The sequence below is a fragment of the Pantherophis guttatus genome, chromosome 1 (genome assembly GCF_059756535.1).
Source record: "Pantherophis guttatus breed Tessera chromosome 1, ASM5975653v1, whole genome shotgun sequence".
Lineage (NCBI taxonomy): Eukaryota > Metazoa > Chordata > Lepidosauria > Squamata > Colubridae > Pantherophis > Pantherophis guttatus.
Genome location: NC_142063.1, coordinates 261,458,650 through 261,464,743, shown reverse-complemented (window position 1 = coordinate 261,464,743; position 6,094 = coordinate 261,458,650).

Genomic DNA, 6,094 nt, shown 5'->3' with positions numbered 1-6,094 from the left:
AAATGGTTAAGTTGTGGTTCGGAGGAATATATGGGAGAAATTATTTGGTTTATTATTATTGGTAAATATAATTAATTGATTTGTAAGAAATTGGATTGCATGGAAATAATTGGAATATTCATGTTCATATTGATTAATATACAAAAAAGATAGTTTTATAACTAATTGATTTATATTAAAATGTTGAATTTGTATTAAACAACTGTATTACATAATTACATAATTAAACAATGTGAGGATGGATATAAAAATAGATGACAATGGGAAGGGGTATAATATAGAATAGAAGGGAAAAATTGAATTTGATTAAGATTAGAGATGAGGATGAAGGGTAATATTGGTTTTTTTAAAAAATAGATGAGGAATAAATATGGCAAAAAGGAAATATAGAAATTGTAAATTTAATTGAAATGACTAAACGCTGTTTAAATTTGTGAACCAGCCAAATATTCTGTTCAAAGAAAATACATTGTATGTTTGTATGTGTGTTTCTAATTATTGCTATTTATTCATATTTGTTCTCTTTTATTCTTTAAAGTTTAACAATTCATTCTTTATCTTAATATCTTTATATTTGCTTGGGGTTGGCTTTCTTCCCTTTCATCTTTTTTATTGTACAGCAATCTTTCTCCTCAAACCTACCACCTCTCTCTTTTCTTTCCTTCTTACTTTCTCTTCCCCCCACCCTCTTTTTCTCCTCCCTACTTCCTCTTTCTTTCTCCTTCTCCTCCTCTCTTCCTCCCTCTCTTACCCTCACTCCTACTCTAATTTCCATTCCTTCATCCCTCTCTATTGCTGTAATCCTTTAATGCATATGGACTACTCAGAGGGCTGAAAAAGTTATTTTTGACTGGTCCTCACACTTTTGACCAGTCCTCGAACTTATGATTGTCCTCACATTTTACATTTTTGCCCTATCTTGTCATCATGGTGAAGAGAAGCAGTTGTGAAATGAGTGACATGGTTGTTAAGAATGCTGCATGGGCATAAATGTGAGGATGGTCATAAGTGTGAGGACCAGTCAAAAGTGTGAGGACCTGTCAGAAATGACTTTTCAGCCCTCTGAGTAGTCCCTATACACATAGCCATGGCCACCCGGTCACATGACCAGATAGCCACGCCCACCCAGTCACATGGCCTCCAAGCCACGCCCACACAATAAGCCACGCCCACAATGGTGTCCTTCTTACCAATGTTAAAATCTGTTCACCTTACCCTATAGACATAGCCATGGCCACCCGGTCACATGACCAGCTAGCCACGCCCACCCAGTCACACGACCAGCTAGCCACACCCACAAAATAAGCCACGCCCACAATGTCCCTCTTTACCAATGTTAAAATCTGGTCACCTTATCTTTATGCATCTGGAAAGGATGAAAACAGCCTTTCCCACTCCCTCAGAGGCCTGAAAGGGCCCATTTCCCAACTCCCGGTGGGACAGGAAGTGATTTTTTTGCTGTCCCCAGCCTCCAGAGCCTCTCTAGGAGTCTCTGGAGGCTGAGGACAGCAAAAAACATCACTTCCTGTCCCACTGGGAGTTGGGAAATGGGCCCTTTCAGGCCTCTGGAGGGCCTCCGAGGGAGTGGGAAAGGCTGTTTTCGCCATCTGCAGGTGCATAGAGACGATCTGGAACCAGGTAAGAAAGAAAAACGGGCCTTCCCCACCCTCGCCAGGCCCTCCGGAAACAGTCTGTTTCCCTACTTTTGGTGGGCCCAGAAGGCCCAAAAATCAGCTGGCTGGCGAGTGCATGCGCACCAGAGCTGAGCTGACGTGCCCACTGATACGGCTATGCATGCCATCTTGGCATGCATGCCATAAATTTACCATCACAGACCTAGAAGCTAAGAGGAACATACGTGACAAATTTCAAGTTTGTAGGCTTTATGGTTTTAGAGATTTTGTGATGATGCGTGAGTGGTATTTAGCTTATATATATATATAGATAGGACAAGAAGAAGTACAGAGAGAAGTATTCTCCTCTCTGAAATCCTAAACTCTGAACAGCAAATGGTTGAGAATGAAGCATGGATGCATATCTCCTCTCTGATCATGAACCATCCACACCTGAGGGCATCCTAGGGGCTTAATCCAAAAAGCAGGTAGGAGAAAAAAATGGGGCTGGCACGTACACTTAATTTCATTTCATTTATTATTTAAACATATTATTTTTCATATTTTTAATTAGTTTCTTCTCCTGACCTCGACATTTACTATTCACTATTAACTTTTTGAGAGCCTGTTGTCAAAATGTTTCAGGATTATTCCTACGAAAATCTAAAATGATGCTCTCCTTGAGGGGGAGGGGAATTGAGTACAACTAAAAGATTTAAAGAAACACTTTTTCTTTCAGATAAGCCATCTATAAAATGTGATCATCTTCACAAGTCTTGTTTTATGTTTCCCATCAAACAATACTTGTCTCAATAGAAAATTGCTAAGGCCTTTTCAATGACAGTAGCCATTATCAACTACTGCCCCCCCTCCCAAACATTAGTCTACCCTTGAGGTCTTTTAGAATAAATAAATAAAAATATTCTACTTTTAATAATTTCAAACTGAAATGGAGGTTTTAGCTAACTGGTTATATGGCTTTAAGACCTACTGAATCAATTCCCCCACCTTGGTCAGCCTTCAAATGGCAGTGTTCAAGCTGCAAGAACTCTGATACATTCTCAGTCTTCAAAATCGAAAACACTGCAAGATCTTACTTATCCCATTGGTTCTATCCAGGGGTGAAATCTACTTACCTTCCTTACCGGTTTGGAAGTGCACGCGCCGCGCACTTCCGAGAAACCAGGAAGTAAAACCAGGAAGTAACGACACCCGGTGGGTGGAGCGTTGCACCGCCATCGCTACCGGTTCTCCGAACTACCTGCCACAATCACTACCAGATTGCCCGATCCGGTCCGAACTGGGAGGATTTCACCCCTGGTTCTACCACGTGATATTTAATTCCAAGCAAATATTCTTTTGCTTTCTCAGCAAAAATATCTTATTAAACTATTTGTTCAAAGGAAAGTCCATCAACCTGCCTACCTCAATAGAATGAAGGTCACCTTCCACAAGGTTTCTGGATGGCACACCACTGATGCCACATGGATAGAGAAACACTGGTGTTTCATTGTCCTGATTGCCAAAGAGTAGGTGTGTACTTGGTTATATTCAGGGTTTTTTTTTTCCTGTTGCTTTCTACCAGAAGTAGTTCAAGCATCCTTTTGTTTCTTTATTTTCTGGTTTAGCGAGAATCTTCCAGAATTTGTAGTCAAGAAGGCCCCACAAGGGCATTATGTTGTTCAATATACTTGTATAAGTAAAGGTAAAGGTTTCCCCTGCCAGTTGTGTCCGACTCTAGGGGGAGATGCTCATTTCTGTTTCTTACCTGAGGGAGCCAGTATTGTCCAAAGAAGTTTCTGTGGTCATGTGGCCAGCATGACAATACACCAAAGTGCATGGAATGCTGTTACCAGCCCACAAAAGTGGTACCTATTTATCTGCTCGCATCTGCATGTTTTTGAACTGCAAGGTGAGCAAGAGCTGGGGCAGGAACGGAAGCTCACCTCATTGGGCAGCACTCAGGTCTCAAACTCAGGCTGTCAGCTTCCAGCTGAGAAGCTTTAACCACTGAGCCATCGTGCATCGAATATTCTTGTAGTCTTCCTATTTTGGAGGCTAACCAGGTTTGTGAAAGGACGGCTAATCATATTGCAATGAAATCCCCCAAGCATCTGTTGAAAGTTGAGCAGATCACTATTCATTCATGCACACCCTTGCAGACAATGTAGGGAAGCCCAGAAAGCAGTCATACAAATCTTCCAGAGGCTACTGTACCCTCAGTGTTTTGAAGAGGGTCTCTTTGTACAAGCCTACTGGCTAAAACTCATATCCATATTGATGGTAGAAAGTAAAGGAACAGACTACAGGGTACTGATTCCATCAGAGAGCTGTTTCATGATCAGCCAATGAATGCTGTGGTTGAGTTAAATATTCTCCTAGTTACATGGATAAATGGCTTCCATATGGTGGAAGGTCTAAAAGGCAACATTGTGCTCTCATGATACAAAGCCATTACTCTTTTGGAAACTCTGAAGAAAGATCTAAACTACTATGCATTGTCAGAACAAGTTCGGGCAATGAAAATACCAGAAGTTCAGGTATGTTTTTTAGAAGGTGTAGAACTCGTTAGGAGACAGATTGGAATTTCTATCTTGGAAGCTTCAGGAAAATACTGCTTCAGGTATACAATAAATTAGTTTTTCATAGTCTGCCAAAGAAAATGTGGGAGTATTAAAAAGAAACCCTGACATGGCTTAAAAGAGAAACACCTCCTGTAAAGGCATCTGTGAGTAGGGGCTTCTACAAAGGGAGCAAACATTGCAGCCTTCAGTATTCCCAAATAAGAGCTTCTATTTTTTTCCTTGTGAAATCGTTGAATCCCTGGAAAAAAAAATAAAATAAAACACTCTACTTTCTATCAATGCCAGGAAAATTTGGAGAATGTAGTAATTTTAATTTTTGGAATTTGCAGATACTCCCAAGATTTCTTTGGATGGATACTATATAGATTTCTCCTGGCTTTGCAAAGCTGAGCAAACTGAAACCTGCATTCATGGATACAGTGGAGAATTCTAAAATGAGAACTTGGAAAGTAGCAATGGGCAAAACATTTAAACCTGATATATTCTCACCTTGAAAGATTCATTTTGATTGTTTGGAGGAGAGAAGCTGTATTATGAATTTGGAGTGTTTTGCTGTTTGGTTTCAAGCATGAAACAAACATTGGCTGGTATCAGTTGTTCTGAGCACTGGGACTGTTGTTTTTTTAGCTTCTGAGTCAGTGCCTTTTTCAAAATTTTTTCCCAGGCTATCCAGTGCATGTCTTTGCTGCTAATATTTTAACCTAACCAGGAGAATTGCTGAGAGGAATACGAAGCAGTTAAGCGTGTGCTAAAACAGAAGAAAACTACTCACATCTTGTACTTGCTATTTTTTAAACAAAATTCTTTGTTCTGGAGAAGAATTCAGATGAATGTATTGGTAAGTTTGCATCAGTGTTTTGCTTGTTTGATACTGCAGGCAAGTAAAGTAGTGCCAATAAAACATGACATATAAAGTGTGCTAATTATGCTCAAATGTAAATACAAAGCAGTGTGGAATTGATGTGCAAACTCTCGTCTCCAGCTGATAGAATTTTTTATTGGCCAAGTGTGATTGGACACACAAGGAATTTGTCTTGGTGCATACGCTTTCGGTGTACACAAAAGAAAAGATACGTTCATCAAGAATCATAAGGTACACCACTTAATGATAGTTATAGGGTACAAATAAGCAATCAGGAAACAGTCTCCAGCTGATGTTAAGCTTCAGAAAGCACACACACTCACACAAAATGCAAATCCTTTTTGATTGGGCCAGTTTGTGGAATGTAGCATTTTACAATACATACTCTATATGTATTGTCTTGTTGTGAATATATTATCTAATGAAGCAACATTGGTAATTTTATTTTTTTGCAATTGGCAGCCCCTATCTCTCCCTTAATTCCAAAATATGATACACCGCAATAAGGAAGGGGCCCCATGGTGGAAAAATCCCTTCTATGAGGCAACCAGGGCCTGGGGTTGAGTAGTAACTGAAAAATTAGGCCCTTTGCTGCAGCCACCATCTCTTCATTATGAACCAGTTTCTTCCTTTTGCCCCAACCCTCTGAGGAACCAGGAGAGGGTTGAAGGGGAAATCCTCTTCCTGCCCCAAGGTTTGGGCTGAACTACAGGAAGGGAAACCAAACAAAACTTTTGGAAGTCTGCACCACAGCCAAGCTAAGGCGGGTCTTAAAAGGCCACCGGTCAACTCCAAGATTTAAACAAAAATCAACTTTATGAAAGCTGCCAAAAGAAGATAAGGTTCTACACACCCAACATATAGTTGAAAAGAGGTAAAACACAAAAACCCTAACACAATTCTAGTTACAGCCAAGCAACTCAATTTCCAGCCTCGCCTGAGGTCCTTCTTTCAGAATTCAAGGCAACGATCTCAAACCTCCCCCCCAAATTCCTCCTGTGTCTCAACCTGACTTAGCTCCCTTCATTTTGTTT